Consider the following 27,235-nt stretch of genomic DNA (forward strand, 5'->3'; position numbering starts at 1 on the left):
ACTTTAGATTAATTTCAAGTTTCTGCCGCTCGAGTTACGAACACGGCGGCTCTTGTATATATGTACGTAAAGACGTTAAAGCTGTTGAAAATGTTTACATAACTGCATTGGCTGAGGAAAGATATTGTGAAATATCTGCAGTTGATTTAATAGATTTTAAAATTACTATTGTGTGTATTTACAGGTCTAATTGTGGAATTAGTAGTAACGATTTTATCTGGTACCTAGAACGCCTGCTCGATAAAATAAGTACTGTCGATCGAGACTGTATAATATTAGGCGATACTAACATAGACGATACAGAAACCAATGTGAAACCAGAATTAAAAAAATTGTATGATTTACTTGCGACTCATGACTTTAGGAATGTGGTAAACTTTCCGACTAGGGTGACAGCCACCACATCCACCAGCCTAGACCATGTCTACTGGAATGGCGATCGCTCGGTGCTGCGCGCGGCGCCCGTCGTCACGCACCTGAGCGACCACCTCGCCGTGCGCGCCGAGCTGCTGCGCCCGCGCGCGCCTCCCGCCCCCCGCACCCGCCGCGCAAGAGTAATCTCGGCGCGATCGTACCTCGAATTTAAAGTTGCGATCCAAAGCGTAGATTGGGATGAAATTTTACACCGTAACAATGTATCCGTAAGCCGACAAATAATGTCCGTAATTAATGTTCTCAAAAATAAATTTGAAATTTGCTTCCCTTTTAAAACTATTAATTACAGAAAATCTGATTCATGGGTAACGAATGATATTTACAACCTTAAAACATTAATGTTCGAAATTATTGACTTAGCAAACCGTATACCCGACAATGTACACGTAACTAATCTTATAGCTAGTATGAGTTTGAAATATAACAGTCTCCTTAATTCAAGAAAGGCCATGTTTTACGGGAATAAAATTGTTAACAGCGCGAACACAACCAAAACTATGTGGGCGGTAATCAACAGAGAAAAAGGTAAGCTACCCCATGACCCAATGGATTTTACCGACATAATTTTGGACTCAAACGGACTAAATTTTAAAACAAAAAAAGGGGCAGCAGACGCCATGAACAATAGACTCGCGAGTGCAGCCGCTGCATGTGGAGTGCCACCCGCGGACGTACCACGAGCGTGTATTCTGCTTCGCGCCGCCCGCCCGCCCTCGGATCGATGCATTAGACTGAAACCATTTACACCGGACGAAGTATACCGCATTATAACCTGTAGTTTAGCTAAAAAACCAACACGGGATATTTATGACCTCTCTGTGACGCTGATCAACTCCGCTGCAGCTGAACTGACTCCAATACTTACCGTCATCTACAATAGATGCCTCCACGAAGGCGTTTTTCCCGACCCACTAAAGGAAAGCCGCATCTCTCCGCTTTACAAGGGTAAGGGAAGGAGGGACGACCTCGACGGCTACAGACCGGTCGCGATCATTCCCGTAATGGCAAAAATCTTTGAACACGGTCTAAGCACGAGGTTAACAGACTTTTTAAAATCCACTGAAGCTCTGTCTGATAAGCAATTCGCATATCGGAAAGGGCGTTCGACTACCACATTAACGCGAGCTGTGTTTCGGCAAATAATGGAGGCACGCGAGCGCAAGAGCCAGGTCGCTGTACTGTGTTGCGACTTGTCGAAAGCATTCGACGTCGCAGATCATGAAGTCCTGATCAACAAGTTGCAGCACTACGGCTTTGAGGGCTCTGCACTTGCAATAATGGCTGACCTATTACGCAACCGTTCGCAAGTTGTAGTCGCTGGGAGTGGTCAAGTGCGATCAGACGCAGTCACCACGAATATGGGCGTAGCACAGGGTTCGTCCGTATCCAATATCCTCTTTACGCTACTGCTAAACGACCTTCCGAACGCCATCGATACCGGACAAACCTTCATGTACGCTGATGATGTGGCTGTGGTGGTGGACGCCTCGACCTATGATGAGCTTGAACACAAATTAAATTTAACCGCCGCATCACTGTCAAAGTGGTTTATGGCTAACGGACTTATCTTGAACACCAAAAAAACTCAGTTCATCCACTTCGACCTCTCTAGCCGTCAAACGAGACCGCTGTCAGTATTGGCTAACGGTAAGCTCATCGACCAAGTCATGAATACCACGTTTCTTGGGTTCGAGTTGAATAGCAATCTAACATGGAGCTGTCACATAGACAGAGTATGCAGTAAACTAGCTACGGCATGTTTTGCGCTTAAACGACTGGCAAGACTACTTCCGACGGAAATGGTTCGAACGTGTTATTTTGCGTCCATACATTCGCACCTTCAGTATGGAGTCGACCTGTGGGCGGGAGCCGCTGATTGGGAGAGGGTCTTTCGCCTACAAAAACGGGCAGTAAGAGCTATAGTGCGAATCCCTCAAACCGAAACTGCCAAGCCACACTTTAAGTCACTTGGCATTTTGACGATACCATCTCTCTCTATTTTTCATATGGCAGTAGCTACACGGGAAGAAATAGACGCAACGCCTAACTGTAACGTAGCCCCGCGCAGGTATGACACATGCAGCGCGCGCGCTGGAAAGTTACCTTGCGTGTCACACCGACTCGCAAAGTCAGGAAAACTCACACACGTCATGGGTCGCAAGATCTATAACCACCTCCCGGGTGAAATTATCGCTACACATAGTTTAGCAACATTTAAAACTAAACTTAAGAAATGGCTTATAGAGCAGGCGTTCTATGATCATAAAGAATTATTCTTTAGCAATAAGAGTGAATTCCTAGTCTTAAACTAGTAAATAACTAAATTTACAATTGTATATGATTGACATGTAAGTTATTTATTACCAATAAAATGATTATGATTATGATTATGATTATTACGTACTACATACATAATAAGTACCTACTCGTAACTAGTCTAATCTCTAATAAATTATTGAATAGCTGGAAGAAAAATAAAAATGTTTTCCTTATATGTAGAAATATTTCCTATATTTCTCCGACATCGACAACCTCATTCTTGACTTTCATGAGCCTCTCTCAATAATAGGAATCAATCGATAAAAGTGATTCAATTCATTATCCGAATCACACCAGAACGAAGCCAATTCAATAAGAAGAGGTCATAAGAAAAAAATCTCATTTCGCGGCGATCCCTTAACCAATCAAATATTTTCGTAGCCGAGATGTTATCTTTTAATATCTCGTCTTTGCTCACGATAACCTTGGGAGTATTTTTGCCGAGGAATGAATTGTTTTTTATATGAAGTGGTCAACATATTATGTACTAACTTATCTATAAAATAAAACGAAATTAAAACTAATAATTAATACTAAATAAAATTAAAACATATATAAGAAATTGGGCCCATTTGGCATGGTGCCGAGGACGCTGGCATCATTTCCCCGCTGTATTGCTATGCTAATACGTTGTGCGAGCTGCCAGCTCTTCGGTCACCAGTGAAGTCGATTAGTCTTTTTTATAGCTCTTTAAAAAGTTGTATAGCTTTAGGACCCCACGGGTATAGGTACATAGATATAAAATATCGCTTTATGTCCAAATGCACATGGGAGGCAAGCCTAAAACAAGCAATCTAATGAAGAGGGCCAGAAGTTTTTAGGTTTTATTTGATTTTACAAACGGATTTAATTCCCTTATGATCGAACTTCAATATACCTAATACGAAAATAATGTGACACTTTGTACGTAATAATTATTTATAAAAAAAAGACTCCCCAATAACTCTCTTTACCCTACCCCCTAACCTAAAGCGAGTAATCACTACAAACGAGAGAATACACACAAAACAAAACTAATGTGGATACTTGCAAATTATAATTATATTTCCATTAGCAGAAATTTATCAAAGTGGCCATGTGTGTCAAAACAAGCCGAAATTCTCCTATTCATATTCATAGTTTTACCAGACGCCATATTAAAATAGCTTTTCTGCACAATCTTTCCAATATCATGTCAGGTTATACAGCGTGTTCTGTTTAGCGCCGCATTAACGCGGCGCTTTTTTCTTCCCCTGAAACTGACGGATGCCCGCGGCAATTAGTGTCCGGAAATTACACAAGAAAACACCCGCAATCCATCACCTGCCCAGAAAAAATAAAGCACAAATCTGCCGCAGTCGTGCACGGCTTATACAAAACGTCATTCAGGCGGTGGCCGAGATGACGATGCTGAATTTCCTTGGCTTATTTTACGAGGAACCGGCAACGTTTTACTGTTGATGTACAAAATACTGAGACAATGATGTACGTTTGAACATAGATTTTTTTATCGGACATTTTTTCTTCAAATCTTTAAAAACTGTTTTTTAAAACGCATGTTTGGTGCAAAAAAATATCCTAAACCTACCTGGCGTAATTAATACTAACATTTCACAGTAAATGGCTCCCGTAAAATTGGTCTTAAGTATGATTGGAAATTACGAATGAAAATAACAATGTGTTCAATCCCCCGCATGTATGTAAAATTTATAAAATCCAATCACGTTAACACAAAAACTCACAAACACCCATCCACCACACTCCAAGCTGACTCCTACTAAAGCGCCATAAGCTCCCAACGGCACATTTTACCAATCAAAACTGGATCAAACTGTTAATTTTCGGGCGTTAAGGAGATATACGGTGCGTAAAAAATAATACCAGACAATTGATCCCATTAAAGCGTTCGTTAACAGGTAAGGACGACGGGTTCAGGAAATCACGTGTAAAATCTCCATTAGGACGGCTCACCGATTGATCGCGGATGAGCTGCCATCTATCGGGCACGGAACATGGCCGGAACTCATGACCTGAATCCCGAATAGCCTAAAAGGTTTTTAGGGTATGGCGCAAGGGAAAATATGGAACAGAGACTCACTTTATCTTGTTAGTTACTTTGTGATTAAACTGCTATGCTAACTAAAATACCTAATTACCTACTAAATTAATTCTAACGAACTAAAATAAATGGTACCTATAACAGTAAACTTACCTACAAAGGGAGCACCCCGTCCAACAGGCGCACCAACGGCAAAAAAAAAAACTTTAGTTCTAATTTCAAAGCACTTTTATTTTATACCCAAGTGTTGTTTTCATTCAACGTTTACTTACTGCACTATGAGAAAAAGTGAAATCCATTACCCGCTGCTTGTTCGTCGTTAAAGTTCAAGAGAAAATTACTTCTTTGTGAGGGTAAATATTTTTTTTTAATCTGGAGTTTTTCCATTAACCTGTCTAACCACTTAAACTTAAATGTTTCACTGTTTAATTCACCCTAATATTAAAAGATCAAAGAGTTAAGGTGTTACTAAAACTAAAAAATCGTTTAAAATCATTTTCTCTCGGCACGGATCAAAATACTAGTAGGAACCTAACCTGACTAAACCCGGTATAATACCAAACAGAATTACGGGCTCAAAATGGCCAATTAGACAATTCAGGTAACTAATAGAGATAATTTATTTTAAGGTTATGACAATGCTAGTTGGTTATTTAATCCTGACAAAGAAAGGGCGGCCTATTCATACTTCACATGCAGATTTGACCCTTTCTTACAAGGAACTAAAATGTTGATTGAGCTGGAAACGTCTTTACAATTTGGCAAAGTTTTAAAGTGTTATGATACGAACTTGTGCTGTTTCCTGGTGGTGTGAAAAATATCACCTGATACTTATATAACAACAGGCGTATTAGGTATGGATGGCTTTATCCACATGATAAAGACAGTGTCAGGTTTAATACTACATAATAGAAAGGGATAGAAAATGTCACTATCACGATGTCGCGTAGACAAATAAGGGAAATCATATTCGTTGGTGCTTAGCCAAGGTGGCAATCGTTTGCGTTACGATAACGAAATGCTTTGTGTCTCTCTATCGCTCTTCCATATTAGTGCGACAGTAGGTAACAGTTGCGTTTCGTTCGCTACGGAGCGTAAAATGATTGGCATGTTGGCTACGCACCCAGGTTACTTACAATGTTCATTTTAGAACAATTATAATTGTGAATAATTATTACCCACATTTTCATAACCAGTAACTGTAGTATTTTTAGTTTTGTTTCATTAGAAAGTTAACCTTTGTTTACACAAGTGGTATGGCATTTCGCATAAATTCCACTATGTATATCCGTGATTTCATCATGTCTTTCAAATTTCGTGTCCATTATATTAAACTAATTCAGATGTCCAGAACAGCCAAAGAAGTTTATGATTTAGTGAATTATTTGACTATGACATCTATTTAAGTTAATAGTTTTGTCACAGTGATGCTAGCGAGTCTGTTATCTCTGTTGAATGAATCAAAATATATACCAGAATGTCGCTTAACAAAATACAAACTTCATTTAGTAATGTAGTAGGTTTGCCTTTAAAAAAATGTATTGGTATTGATTTTCTACACTAGAAAGGTGGACCCTGCGGTAGCTTAGTTGGTTAAAGCGACTGCTGGACCATACAGAGTCTCAGGTCGTTCGTTTGAATCATGCAAAGGACTATATGTTTTAATGTAATAAAAAAAAAACATATTAGCAGACTAATCTTGCTTTGTATCAAATAATCGTCTTAATGCAATCGGTTAATATCTAGTTAGTGGTAGTAGTAGTATTTTAACTATAGCAACTATGAGATAAAATAGGAAAATTACTCCGATATTATAGCGACACAAAAGTCGTTAACAACAATCCATCACATAATCGAATTTCAAGTACATTAAGCTTTTATAAACGATTAATTTTAAAACATAATTGACCTTTAGTGCTCTCTGAACATTCCCGTAAGTGCCCCAGGCTCATCCGCTGAGTGAGCATAGCGCTGATCAAAACCCGGTACACTTAGGATATTAAACTTTTTTGTTATGATCTTATTAATGAAAATTTTCAGTATCTTAACCTTATTGTTCATAATACTTGGGAGCGTTGGATGACAACAGTCTACCTATCTTAGAGATACCTACTCTCGTTGCGGAGACCTTTTGGGGAATCAATTTTATCCAACAGTAGTCAGTGTCAGCAGGTCTCTTTATTATCTGATAATATGAAGCCGAATGAGGCAAAACATGGTAGGTACATACATTTTTCACGACTGACAAATATAGTGAAACGAACTCAACTGAAGTTATTACAGGTATACTTGCGGCGACTTATGAGACTTAAACGTACCTACTTCAATTTTTTGTATCAAGCAGAATCAGACGTTTCTGCTCTGCGTTTAATAGCATCGTTCGCGTCTGCGTCATTAAGCTTAGAAACAAATTAAAAGTTTATAAATTCACTGTTTTGGGTGGGACTTGAACCCACGACCACTGGAACGCTAGCCCAGTGCGCTGCCATCTAAGCTACCAAGACCTTACCCAATATAGCGAATATTTCCACCATATATGAGTCCTAGTATAGGGAGGCTCTAGAGACATCTAAGAGTGTTACACTTCTTTCTTTATTTCCATTTAATTTGTTTCTAAGCTAAGTTTTTTTTATTGAGAAGGTAGTATTAATTTGTTGTTAATCTAAGTTTTTTTTAATCCAAAAAAAGTAGATGTGCAAGACTGCACAGCCTTTTTTATAATTTTATCTTTTTTTATACCTATATTTTGTTTATGGTTTTTGCTACTATTTGGCTATTTAAAATTACTGACAGATTACATTTTGTTTTCTCCAAAACCAGTGCCTTTTAATTATTACAGTCGTTTATAAAAGTAGTGGTCTAAAAACGCCATTTACTACATGTTCGATACCATTTCTTGATTCAACACAGCCGAACATGTCAATCGTGAACATTTCACCGTCGCACATCAAAAGGTTTATTTTACAGTGGCATATTTTTTGTACGCCACGTAATTGAATTGGCAAAGTTTCCGATAGCGAAAATATTTATTGTGGTAGCGAAAATAAATAGTTTGTGCGCTGCCGCTTTATTTTGGAAACGAAACTCGATTTATGGAACTTGTTTTTATAGAAGGTTAATTTATTATAAGGGTAATCCAACCAGTTTAAATGGATTTAGATAATTGTTATGTTGCTTTTGAATTTATTTAGCTAATACGAGTATAAACGTTTAATTACCTAACGGCCCGATTTGAACTATGCTTTTTTTTTCAACCAAGAACGTCACTTTTGACACTGACAGATCAGTCTCGTATCGCTATGACATCTTATAAACATTGTACGAATCGGGTCGTAAGTCTTTTAAGTGAAAATGACTAAACCTTTGCGAATTTCATGTCTACATGTCCGTGTACGGAACAATGATGTCTAGGAAATTTGGGACGCGTGTGCGGAGCCGAGGCCAACATGTAGAGACCCTTTCGACAATTGACAACTTATTGTTATAAATATACCTAAAATCACGATTATTTTTTGTCATCTTCACTTATAAATTATACGTACAATTGTACAGGTGTCAATCACAATTAAAAAATCAACGATGATCAACTCTGGTCAACGTGAGACTCGAATTTATAAATTTATAATGTGGTCCTTATGTCCCACAATGAAAAAGGAAAAATATTGTAACATTTAATCTTCAGTTGTTTAATAAACCAGAGAAACAATTTTAATAACGAGCATTGGTTCTTTAGGGTTGTGGTCTTCTATTCGATGAAGTATGTCAATGTTAAACATCTCATTAATTCGCTAATACCTCGCGTTTCGAATCTACAAACTTCCGTAATCTCGCTCTATTCTTAGTTTTCTCATCAACTGAGAAACACCACGCGCTAACTCCTCCATTAGGTTGGAACAAAACAGACATTTGGAGCTTTAGGTAATGGTCTCGGCGCAAGTGTTTAAAGAAACATTAGGGCAACGGGTAAGTTTGGTCATTAGAGGATACCTTTCGGCGAGTCCGCGAAAAACGGCCGGAGTGAGGATTTTTCTTTCTTGTGCGGGAAATAAATGGATCTCTGGTCTGTTTGTTTGTTATTCTTGTAATTGCTTGTACATGTACATTTATTACAACAGAAAAACTTGGCGCGTTAAGATGACAAAGATTAAGGTCGAACAACAACTTTTGTTTAGATACCTACCTATTTTCATGGTAATTTTTATATCTTCAGTTGTACGAATGTACGTTTGACAAACATAACTTCTTACCGAGTCTTTATATGTGACACCATGTGACGGTGCAAATATAATATTGACAATGTTGTTTGTCCTAGTTTAACAGTAACGAATTATTTGGGAAACATATTAGTGCTTTTATAGTTTTTGTTCGGGTTTATAGTCCGTATTAAATACAACATTTTAAAGCAAGTAAAATCCAAGTACAAATGTGTATTGCTCTAACAGAAGCCGCGGGTTCACTAAATGACAAAAACAAAAACTTTTCGCAGTTTGGGAGCTCGTTCGCCAGTTTGAATACTTTTTTTAAGTGTCATCGTTATAATGTTTCAAGTTTTTTAAGCGGCTTAGGCGATTCGGGTTTTAACGCAAAAAAAACGGTACGAGTGTACTTAAAAATTTGAAGCAGTTATTCATAAAATCGGTATGTTAGATAATTAAAATATTAGCAGCTCACCCTCATTAGTGCAATGCAATCAGAGTCGTCTTTGCAATGCAGCCTTAACAAATTGTCAAAACAGAATCAGTCACCAAATGTCAATGTACTAAAACTGCGAGAGTAAAACCGTAGTAGGTATTAACTTTATTGATTTATAAGTACCATGTAAGAAAGCCGTAATATTTTTGAAGACTACTTTGGTCATAAGAATATTTTTATCCAAGTTCAAATTCCCGTTTCCTTGTGACGCGTCGTGATCCTCCGGGATCTTTTACTTTCCACGAGCGATTTATCAATCTGTCGGACAGCTCATTTTGGCAAACAATAACTTTTCGCACCTTCGCTCATTTTCAGATCTTCTTTGTTCAGTCCACAAAAGGGAAATGGCGTGTAATATTTTTATGGCTGGTTTTATTAACGCTGTAACGGTGATGCGAGGCATGAAAGTAATATTGAACAATTGAGCGCTTAAAGGTCCTGTCATGTGGTTATAAAGCGACGACATAAATAACAGAAGCTAAGTAAAGAATTTTAGTCAGTTTGGGTCACCAGTCAATATAATCTGACTTATCAAAATCGATACATGAGTTTACTGTCTACCTATACTTCATCATTTGGGCGGAGGCGGGTCCATATGCGAGGAATAATTTGCGGCCGGTCGCTGCTTGCGATGGGTCTGTCTCTATGGTAGCTACCTGTCCGGTAGTTGGCATGGTGAATGGTCTCGGGGGGAGCACAAGTTGCGGAGATCCTCGAGGCAAAACTGGTTGTGCTCCTTCCCGAGGTTACTGCCTGTTAACTGCCTGGTTCTACCGTAGAAACAGGCAGAACGGAAACAACCAGTTGAACTATCTCAGGGTGAGTTTTGCAACGGATCGAACGCCGGGCTCGGAAGTCGATGATGTCATCCGTATGACTTCATCTATAACGGGGCCAGGTAAGTGAACCAGTGCAAAGAACACCCTTCACGCAATCCCAACCCATCCCTATCCCTCAGATGGATCTGTATTTGTGTGCCAACATCGAAAAGCCACTGTAGGTTCGTCTCCTTTGACGGAGGCGAGCATGCAGGGGCGGGAAGATTGGTGGCCGCAAATAACGATCCATATCCCACGTAATCAGCCGTAAGCGATGATGTGGCATGTCGCAGCGGGCTTTTCATCCACAAAGAAGGATGATTAGCGGTAGAATGCCACCCGCGTGTTTGTGCCGTGCGCGGGGACCCGTACGGGTGGAGAAGGAGATCCTGGGAGCGGGCGCGAAGCGGGGGTTTGTTGTCGTTATCCCCGTTAGAAGAAGTTCCTTTGGCTCTAGATTCATCTCACACGGGAGGTCTAGACCTAGCCAGTCAAGATCAATCGGCTGTTGTGTCCACTCAGATGGCCGCATGGCGAGTGTCCTGGGGTGTAGGGGTCTGTAATCGGCGGAGCACGACTCCCATGTCGGCTGTGGAGCTGACTAGGGTTTTGGCACCGTGCGGATTCATGGGCAACGCACTTTGGGACGCTATATCAGCTTGGTATCCCTGATGCGTCAAAGCATCCCAAATGTGAGGCTCCGAGGAGGGTGGGGAGCCAAGCTGCTGAAAATTTCACTGGTGGTTTATGGACAACATAATACCAAAAACGACGGAAGGAGGAAAAGCCGGACCCGTACGGGATGAGGCAAAGGCGCATAGCGCAAAGGTTGCTGCACCAGCACTTAGTGGGCCTGTCCCTGACAGGAACGCGAGAGTAGGTAGCGGTAAGGTTTGGCGGTCCGCGAGGACGGAGGACGCGCACGGCGCGAAAGGCAGAGGCCATGGTGGAGCAGGCCACTCCAAAGGTACCACTCGCGCCGAGCAAGTTCCCCCAGGGGGACCGACTAGCGCAGGTGCCGGAGGAGTAGGCAGCGGAACGATGGCCTACTGCAAGAGGCAAACGGGAGCACCGCTTCCAAATCCTGCTGGCGTTGCTCCGGGCGCCCTCGACAGCGCGGCCATGCCTAAGGGCGTGGACGTGCAGTCGGGTGGAGGAGCCGCTAAATCCAGGAGGCAGAAGAGGCGTGCGAAGGCGCGACTTAGAACGGACGCGGAATCGGTGGCCGGACCCTCCACAAGTGGAGCGGGAAGGCCACAGAATAAGAGGCCACTGGGGGCCAGTGGCGACTCATCTCTGCTCGCTGGTGACTCCAAGAGAGCGAAGGTAGGGGGATCGTTCGCGGAAGTCACGGCGAGCGAGAAGATGGCCATCGTCCCAGTGGCCTTTCCTGCCGAGAAAGTGGTGCAGGAGCATATGCCGGCCATCGTAGGAGCTCTGCTACGATCTCTTGACGAGGCCGAAGAACCAATGCCCGACATCACACTCGGCAATCTCGTGGGGGGCGCGCTCAACGTCACCTGCAAGGGGAGGGAATCCGCGGCATGGCTCAGCACGGTAATCGGAGGTGGAGAGATTGCCGGGCTGCGCCTGAAGGTCGTGAGTGCCAAAGATCTGCCGAAACCGGTCAAGATGGCCTGGAGAACGGTGGTCGATGGCACTCAGGACATGGCGAGAGCCCTCAGGGTGCTGCAGAGGAGGAACCCTAGGCTGCGCACGAGCGAGTGGAAGGTAGTCGACACCGTGGGGTCGGGGCCGAGCACCAGGCGAATCGTACTGATGGACCGGGTGTCGGCCGCCGTCATCAAGGAGGCCGACTACGTTCTGCACACAGGGCTCGACACCAGCCACTTCAAGCTTCTGGAGGAAGCGCGGGAGCAGGGGCCTGGGGGGGCTGAGGTCGAGCCGTGTAGGGAGGGGGGAGAGGGGGGGGAGGTAGCCCAGAAGGCTACGGTCGCTGTGGCGACAGGGGGGGCCCCGGAACGGGAGGCGCCACCAACCGGTGACGCACCTGTGGAGGTGGCGGAGGATCAGTCGGAGGAGGCCGGGGGCATGGTGCAGCTAGGAGAGGACCATGCTGGACCGCGCATGTCTCGAGCATCGTCACCGATTTCATCGATGGCGGGCTCAGAGGATCTGCGTGGTCTGGCGGAACTCTACCTGGAGGGTACCATGTCACCCATGTCCTTCGACGACACGGTCCAGGAGGTGGCTGCTGATCTCAGCACCACCAAACAATAAACGCCGCAATGGAGGGCTTAAGGTGCGTACAGATTAATCTCCAGCACAATAAAGCAGCCACTGCCCTTCTGGCTAAGCTGTTAAAAAGCGATAAATTCGATATTGCTCTTATTCAAGAACCATACATTTACAAAGGCGAGATAAGAGGCTTAAACGGTACTGGCGGGACATTGTTATATGTTTGTCCTGAGAGTACTATGAGGACATGTATCTATGTTAAAAATGGCATTGACGCTCTGCTTCTACATGCTTTCTGTTCCAGGGATCTGACTACGGTCAAGATCCAAAACAAGGGGGGGGGTAAGGCACTAATCATCTCATCAGCCTACCTTCCCTACGAGGCAGCGGATCCAATCACTGGGCAACTGAGGGATCTCGCTGCTTACGGCAGCCAGGCGAACACCGACCTGATCATCGGCTGCGATGCAAATGCTCACCACGTCATCTGGGGGAGCTCGGATGTCAACAGAAGAGGAGAGAAGGTACTGGATTTTCTGGTAAGCTCTACTTTACAACTATTAAATAAAGGCAATGAACCGACATTCGTCAATGCAAGGCGGGGGGAGGTTATTGATATAACGCTAGCGTCCAACAACGCGAGTAATAAGATTAGCTCATGGCATGTCTCTGGGGAGATTTCTTTATCGGACCACAGATATATATGCTTCAGGTATAAGACTAAAATCCAATTAGAAATTATACGCAAACGGAATCCCAGGAACACCGACTGGTTAGCGTTCAAAAGCGACCTGGAGGTGGAACTGGGAGACCCTAAAGGCAAGTTAAACTCTATTATTGACATAGAACTTGAAACAGACAGAATAGCACAAGCTGTCTATACAGCTTGGACAAACAACTGCCCGGAAAAGAAAATCCTGGCGAAGAAGGTGCCCTGGTGGAACCCGGAGATTGCAAAACTCCGGAAGGAAACCAGGGCTGTCTTCAATGATGCTAAAAGGACCAACGACTTCGAGCATTACGCGCGAAAACTCACGGAATACAGCAAAGCTGTGAGGAAAGCAAAAAGGAAAGCATGGATGAACCATTGCGATCAAATCAGGTCCATACCGGAAGGCATGAGACTTACAAAGGCACTAGCTGCAACGAAGTCAGTTCCACTCACTTCCATTAGAAGAAATGACGGAAGAATGACTGAAACGGGGCTAGAAACCCTCAAAGTTATGTGTGACACACACTTCCCAGGCTCGATAATACATCAGAGCGTAACGGACGATGGAACCGGTGCAATGGAACAATCCATCAGCACGACCAGATACAACTGGGACACGTCTAAAAAGGTAGTAGATCACGATAAGATACAATGGGCACTATCCACATTTCAACCATACAAAGCCCCGGGGCCAGATGGAATCTACCCCATACTACTACAAGAGGGCGCCAATGTACTAATACCGCACTTAGGTAGACTGTACAGAGCGTGCATAGCCTTCGGACACGTACCGCGTGTGTGGAGGATGGTAAAGGTAACGTATTTGCCTAAACCGGGCAAAGCAGATTACACAGAAGCCAAATCATACAGGCCGATAACCCAAGTAGCATTGCAAGCTGTATATAAGCTGTATTTAAGATTATTTGTATACTATAAGCTGTACAGTTAGGCTGTACAAAGGCTGTATAAGCGCTTATACAGCCCTTATAAGTTAAAAAAGGGCCCAAATTATACAGCCTTTCGCGTTATTAGAGCTGTAGAGTAGCTGTATAAGCAATACATAAGCTGCATTACAGCTATATTTCGGTGTAACAGGAAACCTTAACACTGCAGATAATCTCTTATAAGTACGATATAAGAATATAAGTTTTAAATGAATTTTAAAAAAGAATTACAAGAGAATAATAATCATTTAAGAAACTAAAATGTCTTAATCTTGTTCATTCGTAATATAGTAATGGCGACAATATAGTGGATGGTAAAAGTAAAAGTAAATATTAGTCCTGTAGACTTGAGTGGAATATTATATCATTGGTAAGTGCCGATTATTATTTATTGTGAACCTGTGTATCTTTTCTGGCAAAATATTCACGCGCCTGCAAAATAACAAAGAGAAACCATAAGGAAAATATCAAAAATCGGTAAAGTTAGTGTTTGTTTTTAAGGTTAGAATATCAAAAATATTTATAATATTAATTCTAAGGCTAAAGTCAATTTATTTTAGCTGGTAATCATAACACGGCGTTAGTCTGCTAAATATTTGCAAGTATTTCTTTAATTATATTTACAAATACGTCTTTTTTTTTGTTGTAAAATGGCGACAATTGTTAAACAGCCTACAGGATAGTTGGAGAGCATTATAATCTTAGTAGCTGTGCTGTGTAATAAATGGAGTGTCTTTTACAGCTTTTGTAGTTAAAACAGCTTTATAATAGAATATTTGTATTCATTTGGCTGTATTTCGGTTCTCCGTACATAAGTTATAATTCTCTTTAGAGATCCGTATAATAAATAAAAAACACGTAAGTACTGTAACTGTCATATATTCCTTTAGTTTTATAATACACTTATTTTCAAAAATTATTATACTACTATACTTATACGAGTGTAAAATTACGCCAAAAGATTGTTATAAGCGACTCTGTCAGTAATACAGAAAAAGCTGTACAATAGCTGCCATTTATTCGTTTAGTTTTATAATACCCTTACAGACAGAAGTTATACAACTACTATTCTTATAGGAGAGTAAAATTACGCCATAAGAAATAGCTTTAAAACGGAGTTGACAGATACATTTGTACAGCTACAAGTGCCAAGTGATACTACAATACAGCCTGTATACAGCTTTTACGATAAAATTAGCTTGTTGTATTTCACAACACTTAAAGTTTTAAAACGGAGTTGACAGATACTTTTGTACAGCTAAAAGTGCCAAGTGTTACTACAATACAGCCTGTATACAGCTTTTACGATAGAATTAGCTTGTAGTGTCTCACAACACTTTTAGTTTTATAGTAGATTTTTTATATTCTGATAAAGCACCCCATGCTTCCGCAGAACCCTTTATAATGATTTTATACAGCTTGAGCTGTATAATGTTTGTAAAATACCTTTTATACAGCTTAAATCTTTTCTGACACTCTTATACGTCCCTTAAATCACTCTAAGTTCTAAATTGGCTGGTATATTGAGGTTGCCGACACTTCCATGCTACTTGGGAAGTCTGTCATCGTTTTTCCTCAAAACACTGGAGAAACTGGTAGACAGACACATAAGGGATGGTCCTCTTAAGAGGCATCCGCTGCACCAATTGCAGTGTGCGTATCAGCCGGGTAAATCGACTGAAACGGCACTACACCTGGTGACAACCAGAGCGGAACAGGCGATAGAGAACAAAGAACTATGTCTGGCCACTTTTATAGACGTGGAGGGGGCATTTGACCGCACCACGTATCAGGCAATCAATATTGCAGCATCTAAACACGGCATAGAACCAACAATCTGTAGATGGATTGGTACTATGCTAAATAGCCGACTAATAAAATCCTCCCTTATGGGAGATGAAATATTAGCTACGGCCACGAAGGGTTGTCCACAGGGTGGGGTTCTCTCACCAACTCTCTGGAGTCTGGTAGTTAACTCACTGTTGGAAGAACTAAACAAAGGCCCAATACATACGGTAGGGTACGCAGATGATTTAGTGATTCTTGTAAACGGGAAATTCCCGGGAACAGTATCGGAAATCATGAATAAAGCACTGAAGCAAGTGGAGAGATGGTGCAACTGTCATCAACTCTCCATAAACCCAGGCAAAACAGTGGTAATACCGTTTACCAGGAAAAAGACCCTTAATGGCATGAAGCAGCTGAAGCTTTATGGAAGGGTACTGGAAATGTCCAATGAAGTGAAATATCTAGGCGTTACACTAGATAAAGAGCTGAACTGGAGAAAGCATGTCGAACTAACAACCACCAAGGCACTTAGAGTGTTTGGAATGTGTAGATCGGCTTATGGCAAAACGTGGGGTCTAAACCCAAAGGTACTAAGATGGATCTATACCATGATGGTAAGACCAATCATCTTGTACGGATGCCTGGCATGGTGGCCAAGGACACTAAAGAGCACATGCAGGGATGCCCTTATGAAAATACAAAGAACGGCATGCATGGCTATTACTGGCGCGTTTAGAACGACGCCAACAGCGGCGATGGAGGTACTGCTAGACCTCTCGCCGCTACACCTAGTGATACAATCTGAGGCCCGGAAATCGCTACACAGGTTGACCCTAACAGGCCTCTGGAGCGATAGCAAGCCAAAGACCAAACACACAAACATGGAATGTGACAATTTCATGAAAAGGATTACGAACATGGGCTGCGATAAGATGCAACCCAAGTTTGTGTTCCATAAGAATTTTAACGTTAAAATTCCAACAAGGGCTGAGTGGACCGAAGGTCTTGAAGCACCAATCTCTGATGAAAACGACATCATATGGTACACAGATGGGTCTAAGACAGAATCTGGTACGGGGGCAGGCATTTATGCAAATGACTTTAGTAGTAGTATAAGCATGGGCAATTACGCCACTGTCTTCCAAGCCGAGACATTCGCTATAATTGCCTGTGTGCATGAGAATATAGTTAGGCGAACCCAAGGGAAGAATATCTATATACTCAGCGACAGTCAGGCCGCTCTCAAAGCGCTCGAAGCTCCCAGAGTGGACTCTAGACTGGTATATAATGGCGTCCAAGCCCTGAACCAGCTTGGAAGGCAAAACAGAGTGCAACTGGTATGGATCCCAGGGCACGAGGGATTCATAGGCAATGAAAATGCAGATGAACTCGCCAGAGCCGGATCTGTAAGTAACCTTATAGGTCCGGAACCATTCGTGGGGCTCTCACAGGGAACCATCACAACGGCTATTAAAGACCATACCAAGACCAAACACCAGGAAGAATGGGATAGTCTGACGGGTCTAAAGCATGCAAAGCTCTTTATGCAAGGAATAGACTCCGGCTGGAGCAAAAAGCTTTGGAAACTTAGCAAAAGACAGCTCCAAATCATAACGGGGGTGTTTACTGGCCATTACGGGGTCAAAGGATTTCTGGCCAAGATGGGACACTCTGACAACACCGATTGTCGTATGTGTGGCGAAGAGGAAGAGACAGTAAGACACTTAATGTGTGAATGTCACGCCCTCGCCAGACAAAGAATGAAGGACTTTGGAGCAGGATACCTGGAACCAAAGGACTTTAAAACGCTACCCATGAGCTCCATCATCCGACACATGGATATGGTGGGAAAAGCTCTTGAGTAGTTGACGGATCTCTTCTAGGGGGTAACTGCACAAAAGATCCCTATGGGTCGAAGTGTATCCGCAAGGGCCCCCGAAAACAATAAGATAAGATAAGATAAGATACTTCATTATAGTCCGACAAGAAAGAGTAGAAATCAAATAAATTGGAACAAAAAGTGAACCACAGTGGACACACCAGTTCATCCACTACCATTATTTGCGAGATTTTTATGAACATTGTTTATTATATAAAAATATTACAGTATTAATTGAGTTTGGGTTTCGAAGGAAATAATACGGTTAATTACTTGTACATTTTAATAATAATAATAATAAAGAAGAACAGACAAAGTTTACCACAAATAAAAATAAGTTTACAACATAAACAATAAATCAATCTGTAAAGCGATCGGGCGGACGTGTGGGATGGAGGCCCTTTTACAGCACCGATCGGTTGTTCTGATTGAGGCTGCTTAGAAGGCATGCATATCCTTTCCTCCAACGCTCTTTTGGACTATATGTATCTTCGCTGAACTCTATAATGATATTCTTCTCTCGCGCGAACAACAGAGCCCGGACGTTGTACGATCGGACCCGGATACGTTGTAGAACGAGTGAACCACAGCCTCCTTGCCGCCGCCCGCGGTGCTCCAGTGCCGCAATCGCACCGCTCATCTCACCAATATCATCACAGCCACACGATGAGCCTTGCCGAACCGCAGCCCGCTCGCCGCCGGTTCCGGTTTGGTGCGTCGTCCCGCACCGCATATATTCTGTAGTATCCTTGCACGACGATTCATGCCCTGCGCCGGGTCTTCATACGACGAGTCGCACCGGGCCGCAGCCTCCACGCCGCGCCGCCGGCGCCGGAACCCCGGAGGGGAACTCCGGTACCCCTCGTCGCGCTGTCCGCGCCACTCACTCGCATGCTGCAGCTACACTACCGATACCGCTGCTACCGCCGCCGCCGCCCGACGTACCTCTGCGTCTAGTCAACTGAGAGAATGAGCCAAGTCAACCGTGTTCTAATCTTCGGGACATACGCCGGTGTACATAAAAATACACATTGTATTTCTGACTGTAATTGAATTGCCAGATTTATTCGACGCATATTTTGAGGTTACTTGAAAATAGCCGTCATAATATGTCAAAATAAAACGTTACATCTCAAACAGCACCCTCATTTCCGTTCACTGCACCCATATGAATTCATTTCTACACTTGTAAAAGGTGCCTTGTCGGGTATACAGGGTGACCTAAGCCATTGGACAAACCCTGAAATCCCACGTAGGGTTACTTCTCAGAAATGCTCTAATTAATAAGATTCTGACTTTTGACTCTTGTCAAAAGTCAGAATCTTATTAATGTCATAAATAAAAAAGATAATCAAAACGGTCGAAGAAGGTTTCATACTATTTATTACCTCAGGAGCTACTTACACATACAGGTTGCTCCAAAGTAAAAAAAATCGTAATTTGTTAATTTCTTCGTAACCGCTACACCGATTGTTATGATACTTTGTATACTGGTTCTAAATACCCTAATGCATATGTACATTTCGGCTTTGTCCAATGCCTAGAGACACCCTGTATAAAGGATGTACTCATAAAATTATAATTATAATTAAATGTGTTGTAGCTAAATGAAAAACTAACATTTCCCTTTTGCTATTATTTACTCAAGGTACCTATTTACATAAATAGTAAATACACAATCAAATAAAAACATGGACTTACCAAGAAACATTACATACCTAAATAGAAACGTAGTTAGGTCCTAGATCTACTTATCTAGATCTAGTAATCATACTAAGCTTTTACGACCGAAAAACGAACATAAAAATTCAGACAAAAAACACGTTAACACAAATTCAATAGAAAAGAAAGCAAGTATGTAGACAACAAAGAAGTAACATTAAATCTCAATGGATCCGATCGGTGTTTGCAAACGAAAAAAACACAAAGAAAGAATCCAATTAAACAAATTGATAGATCGCAGAACGTGGAGGTCTGGGGTGCTAAGATATAACGTTATAACTTAGTGTGAGTCTCTATGGTAAAAATCTGAGATTGGCCGCATTCTTTCTCTCTTTGTGATGGCAGATCTTCGACTATCAACCCACAGTCTTAAAACACAAAAGGGTTTCTGCCTTTAAGTACTTACATGCATTTGTGGACGCTTTTTGTGAATGATTTTTTAAGCCACTTCTTTTTTAATTTGCTTAGTTAAATTAAATACGTAGAAGATACTTGAAGTTAAAAATAAATAAAAATACATAAAACAAGTGCGAGTCAGACTCGCGTATGAAGGGTTCCGTACCATTACGCAAAAAACGGCAAAAAAATAAAGTTTGTTGTATGGGAGCCCCACTTAAATATTTATTATATTCTGTTTTTAGTATTTGTTGTTATAGCGGCAACAGAAATACATCATCTGTGAAAATTTCAACTGCCTAGCTATCACGGTTCATGAGATACAGCCTGGTGACAGGCAGACGGACAGACGGACAGCGGAGTCTTAGTAATAGGGTCCCGCTTTTACCCTATAGGTACGGAACCCTAAAAGACATGGCAAAAATCGAAATACATTATTGAGTCCAATCAAAAGAAATTAAATTTATGGTCACATGACTCAACAAAATAAAATATCAATTCCTTCAGTTTTATACACTCCGTAAAATTATATAATTTTCGGAGTGCTTCTAAAACCCACGTACTAGTACACAACAAGATTGCTACGCAAAAAAGGAAACTACAACGAAGGCAGGATTGAAAAATACACATCAGAAGCACTACCACCAGTTTTAACATTGACATATTCACTCACGTTTTAGTAACTTACTTTCTATGCATCTCGCTCGTACTCGCATATTAGTGCAAGCGAGATGTATAGAAAGTAATTTACGTAAACGCGAGTTAATCTGTCAATGTCAAAACTGGTGGTAGCCGTATAGAACATGTGTCGCGTAATATCACCAAATTACACGGACGCGGCGATACGTGATCTCGACGAGATGAAAGAAACTGAGAAAACGTCGACTATTAGTAGGACGCATGAGTCAGCTGCTGGCTTCCTGAGCTTTATTTTCCGTGATAACACCCTATTCACGTATGTTTATTTACGTTGTTACAAATCACATGAAACAAACTTAACATTTTATCTAGAAATTGGCAGCAAATTAAAATTAAAAGTACTTACTTAATTAAAAAAAATTGCATGCTAGATTTATATTAAGAAGGGAATACTCACGAGTTAAAAAATGCTTGGTCGAAACCAGTTACGTACGAAGCCAGTTAGGTAGAAGCTGGTAGAAGTAAAAGAAAGGCTTGATCAAAACTAGGTTACGAAACTCCGGTTTCGTAAGCGGCCGAAAAATAAGTGTTGTTTTACTACGGACTCCTATTTATTTTACAAATGTTAATGGATCGTAAAAAATTAACGAACATCAATCTTACTCTAAAGAAAACTTAGTTCACGGGGTCAAATGGTTTTCCGCGAAATGCTGTTGCCGGAATTTTTAACATTCTTTCCTTCGACACGCTAGGAATGTCAAAAAACTTTTCCAAAGTGGGCAAACTCCGTCCAGGCAAACGGTTTGAACGAGGAAAAAAAGAAAAGATTTCGTTTTGACAAAATATTATAATAAAGGTCGTCCGTGTCGCATCAGTAAATTGTCTCTTCGCTCATTCCTTCTTAAACAACCACCCGCGTGCAAAAATATTAGGGTCATATATTGCCGAAATGTGTCTTCAGACAGATGTGCTGAGCCCAGGCGTGATGGAGAAATGGGCAATACCTTGCGATAAACGCAGCCGGCGCGCAAGACCAATAGACGTATTTTAAAACTGCAAAACATTAAGTATTTGCAAAGAAAAAGGGAACAATTTTTTGTATGTCAAATACCTACCTAAGTCGTACCTATTGCCTATAGATGTACCTATCAGTATGTACATTAGCATTATGTAGGTTAGCTGGAAGAGATCCCTTATAGGGATAAGTTCGCCTTTGTACTTCCATTACTGTAATGTATTTTTGTAAACCTGTGTTGTGTACAATAAAGTGATTGTTACTACTACTACTGTATTGTACTTTACAAAACGAAATCTATATTGATTTATCCTTCGAGTTATGATGCATTAGAAGTTATTTCAACGAATTAAGGATGACTCACGCTAGACCGGGCCGTGCCCGGGCCGAGGCGTCCGACATATGTCATTTTTGGCAACCGGGTTTTTTTAAGTAAGTTTTCAGAACCTTTACGGAATTTTCATAAAATTAGGCTTCAAAATAATTATTGCCTCTCGGCACGGCAAGGCCGTCATGTCTCTAAAAACGGGATATGTTATCCTGGCGCCGTCGGGTGAAACCAGATGACAGGTAAAGATCATGTTCGCCTTTGTGTATACGTAGGTATGTACTCGTTACCAATGTTGTTGTCTCCGGATTATTATTAACGTGTTATCCTTCCTTTCATAAAATAATATTTATTTTGTTTAGTCTGTCTGAAAATATAAAAACCATTTTAGAATTTCACTGTGTTAACTGTTGATTTTGAGTTTATATTTGGCATTTATCAAACATTATGCGTATAAACAACGAGAGATTCGGCGATATACGACATTCAGTAGGCATGAAAAACCTACCTACGAAAAATGTTACTTAGAAACCGCTAACAGTGAACTACATAAGTATAAGTACACAATAAACATCGGATATACTAAAGATGCTGCGGTTGTGGCTTTACTTCGCGTGTACCCTGGTTGCATGACGAATACTAACGGTGCAGGCAAAAATCAATTCTAAAGGAACTATGTAAAAGGACTACGTATACTTTCTCTAAGATTACGCAACATTTGTAACGAGCGCATCGTGTGGCTAAGTGTGCGTGACGCGCTGTATTACCTCAAATGAACCGGTAGTGTACCCACGATTCACAGAAAGAAAAATAAAATTATAGAATTTGAAAAGATGGCAAATAGTGATTGAAATTGATTTACATTTTTATATTTTTTATGAGGCATTTTTCTTTTCGTACTTACTTTATATATTAATAAAATATCTCGCATTGATTATATCATTCGCGCTGCATCTCACTCCTATTTATATAATATGTGAGATGCGCTGTGATTGACATCAAATGGAGTTCAATTTGTAAAAAATAGATATGAGTGCGATTCGAACTGTACAAATTATAATTGGGTATCAAACAAAACAATATAAATAAATAAATATTTGAAGACAATCTTATACGGATCAACTTAGCCCCAAACTAAGCAAAGTTTGTACTATGGGTACTAGGCGACGATGTCGTACTTAGATACATAAAATAAGTAACACTCATAACTCAGTAACAAATATTCGCGATAAGCACACTAATAAATTCCCGTACCGAGATTCGAACCCGGGACCTCCTGCTTCGTAGGCAGGGTCACTACCGACTAAGCTAGAAGGTATTTAATATTATACATAAGAACCGTTTTCTTTTGCGGTGACATGCGGTGACTTTTATTCATAGTGCTCATTTGCAGTTTGCAGTTGCTTGTATAAATATACAAGCCTACTTTTAATTATTCTTCTTTTCCTCTTGAGCCTTAATCAAAACTTTCAATCCTCACCCCGTCTAACGAACTAACCCTATTTGTTTCTTTAACGCAAACCACATCACTCTGTCTTTTCGGAAGTGAACCCAGAAAACGTGGTGTTACAAGTTTATAGCCGGCGGCGTGACGTGCCGTGAAACTCGAGAGCTTTGCTAGTTAATTAACCACACAACTTTCTGTACGAGATAAAACATCATCCTGTACTGCCCAACTTGGGCCAAGTACAAACATTATTCAAGATATTTATATACGGATGTAAGCGTTAAATATTTTGCTATTAGTGCGTTTTTATTTTAAAAATACGGTATAGATTTGATCTTTGTTAGTTCTGTCTGGCGAAATGTACGAAAATGAATTCAGCTGTTTTTGCGTAAAGAACGACCATACATTCAAACATCCAAAATAAATTATCCAAACAAGCTAAACTTTCACATTCATATAATAAGCTTTTGCCCGCGACTTCGTCTGCGTGGAATTAGTAATTATGGGTAGGTACCATAATTTATAAACAAATCTGCTTTTTATTACATCCTTCTTTTCACCCAAGTTTGGCTTCGCAAGTCATATCAGAGCGTTCCATGTTCCTAATTAAAAACATTTGGTGGAGTCGCCATCGTCGGACACGGCGAGGAGGACTATATGTTTCTGCTACGCCGTAGCTCGTAGCAGCTACTTCAACTTCTTTTAAAATAATGTATCCCATCAAATTTATGAAATTTCACCAATGTAAAAAATGTGCCCGTAGAGCGTGACGTTGTTCGGTAGTTTTTTTTCCTAGAAGTAAAGTGATAACTTTAAAAATAACCACGACGGATAGCCGGGTGTGGATTCAATAATTGTTAAAAGCGTTTCACACGAATTTTTTATTACCTAGGTGCACACTTCGATGACTTCTTGGTCTCACTATTAAATCACATCACTAAATTTCCCAGGCTGAAAATCAAAATAACTAAGTAAACGTAGGTAATTCTCGTAAACCTGTAGCCGCTACCTGCACTCGCAATAATTTCATGCCGCCACGCTATTTCAAATTCCCTGCTCTAATGCACTTCACAATGCTACTGACCGTGTCAGCTGACCGCGGATTCCCAAGCCTAATTACGTCGAACAATTTATGGCGCAAGTGAAACCACGGTTTTGCAATTACAACTAAGTGTTCTGGATAGTTAATGAACATCTTTTTTGCAGTTATTAGCGCATAAAATTACTGTAAGAACTTGTTAAAAGTTGAATGAGTGTGTAGGTTAATAAATAGGTAAATATATGTATTATCAGCCGGGCTAGCACATGATTGGCGCGACAGTATCTTGCAGCAATATAGACTACCCGTCCCTCTTTTATTAACATAGGTAGTTAGAAAAAGACGGGTAGTCTATCTCGCCGCGAGATACTGTCGCGCCAATCATGTGCCAAGCCTAAAGGGACATAGTAAGTTGTAGTCGTGGAAAGTAAAGGATGACTCACGTTAGACCGGGCCATCGTTTTCTATGACTGAATACTATCTTAAGTAATACTATACCATTTACGGCCATATTTAGTACCTATAACAGTAATCGCCTTACTGTTTCTTAGTGTTCGAACCGAAAGCTCAAAGAGCAGCTACAGGAGCGAGCGGCGACGCGACGGAACGTCGACTCGACAATCACGCGGCTCGTTGGCTTCAGCTTAATTAAATGCACTGGAGTAGCTTCCAGTATTACAGCATAAACTATGATATGTGATTATGTTATTACTTAGGTGTTAGGCCTATAGCTTTACAGATTTGCTCGAGAGATTTAGTCGACGTTAAAGTTAAAGATTTGCATGCATGCGACTTGTGTAACTGGTCTGGTCAGTTAATATAGGTAGATAATATAAGTAGGTTTAAAGGGTTTACCACTGCCTCAAAAACGTTAAAACCTACTTAGCAGAAGTTTACCATCTACATTTGCAAAAAACTATAAAACTTTTTTATTTTTAGTAATATAATAAAAGTATCCAATAAAAGGTACCGTCGCTTGTTTTTAGATATTTTCAATTTAGTAAATCACTGCTCGGAAATGTCAGCGATAAAGCAATTAAAATATTTAGTATGCCACTGTAAAATCTGTTGTAAGCCCTTAATCGGTTAATAAAATAAATCGTCCTCCCGGCGGCAATTGCAACCGCGCGGTACAGAATGTCAATTTTAATTTCATACCATAACGATCAACAATATGTTTGCGAGGTTGCAAGGAAAAGCCCTAACGATTCGTATACAGAGTGTAAATCCAATACGGGCAAATATTTTAAACGGTGGTTAGCATAGGACCTAAATAGTATTGAGATAGATTTTGCTTAGAATTTTTTTTCCTAGCCTATTTTGGTGTCCCACTGCTGGGCAAAGGCCTTAGAAATACAATGAAAATTTTAACAATATAAAAATTATTAGGCCCGCAATGTAATAACAACACGCTTGTTGGCAGTTACTATTAAAAAGCTCGTATCTCGTAATGTCATGTCATCTTATGACTCTTAATGTTTGCAGTACATTGCTGTTCGGTAAATTTTCAAAAATTAAACGGGATCATATTATTATTACTTAACTTAAAAAAAACAACGGGTTGCACTCCGGGAGTGCCGACAGAAGTGAAAACTCAATGACTAGTCCAAAATGTCGGCAGCACTATGTATAATTGACCCATCCTCCTTTCTATTGAAAAACTTAGTTCCGAAATTGCTGGTTTGTGAAAGCTGAAAGTAAGTTTGTTTAAAATTCGAAATTCAAATTTGTAGCGTTAATTGTTTAAAATTCGAATAGAAATTGTAAAGTTACCTTGCAGACCTCGCATCTAAATATATTTGGTCATGATATTTTGAGTTTTATTCACCAGTACTAGATCACCTAGTCAAGATGTAGCTTTATTGAATTATATTTGAGTGATATAAAGTTAAAATGTTACTGTGAGGTCCTTGTATTTCAACCCGTACAAGATTAGAACCTTTTATGTCATTGAGTTTTTCTTTATTGATTTAAATGCCATTTAAATGAGTGGCCATCTAAACGTTACGGTCACGTGATCGCGTTACGTTGTCTCGAGTTTATAATTTTTTCCCCACCTCAAAAAGTGCCCAGCGCCGCTAAAGAAGTTTTCACTTCAAAAAATAATGATAAGACGGGGAACACCCAAATATTCCGAAATATGTTTTTCCGACTTTCATAATCTCGATTTTCATAATCACGATTTTTTATACGTCCGAAATATCCAAATCACGACTTTGAAAACCCCGAAAGAAGAAAATCACGACTGCGCTATTTCCGAATACTTAAAATCCGATTGTCATATGAACGAAAGCTTAAAGTTCAGATTTTTAAAAAATCCGATTTTTTTTTTCCGAATTTGTCTATTCCGAAAAATCATTGACCGATCGGAAATAAAATAATTCGGAATTCAGAAATTCGATCTTTTGTAAACTCGGAATAATGAAATTCGTGATTTTCAAAAGGGAAGTAATTAAAGGGTCAGCCGTTTTTAAAATTGATCTGCAAAAACAAAATGCATTTAAATCATTTGGACATGCTAGAACTGCTACCTTTACAGAAACCAACTGCTACTAGAAAAGTGGGTTAGGATAGAACTGCAACCTTCACAGAAGCCAACTGCTACTAGAAAAGTGGCTTAGGTTAGAACTGCGACCTTTACGGAAACCAACTGCTACTAGAAAAGTGGGTTAAGTTAGGTTAGAACTGCGACCTTCACAGAAACCAACTCCTATTAGAAAAATGGGTTAGGTTAGGTTAGAACTGCGACCTTCACAGAAACCAACTGCTACCAGAAAATTGGGTTAGGTTAGAACTGCGTCCTTTACAGAAACCAACTGCTACTA

The 27,235-nt window shown here is 40.7% G+C and overlaps 1 protein-coding gene across 1 annotated transcript in view; it reads right to left on the reverse strand.

The window, feature by feature from the left end:
* Positions 1-26,193, reverse strand: part of LOC134806671 (uncharacterized) — an 85,741-nt gene extending 59,548 nt beyond the window's left edge. Inside the window, exon 1 of the mRNA XM_063779999.1 lies at positions 26,184-26,193. The gene's annotated coding sequence lies outside the window, so the exon portion shown is untranslated. The remainder of the gene's footprint in view (positions 1-26,183) is intronic.
* Between the last annotated feature and the right edge of the window lie 1,042 nt (positions 26,194-27,235).

The sequence above is a fragment of the Cydia splendana genome, chromosome 3 (genome assembly GCF_910591565.1).
Source record: "Cydia splendana chromosome 3, ilCydSple1.2, whole genome shotgun sequence".
Lineage (NCBI taxonomy): Eukaryota > Metazoa > Arthropoda > Insecta > Lepidoptera > Tortricidae > Cydia > Cydia splendana.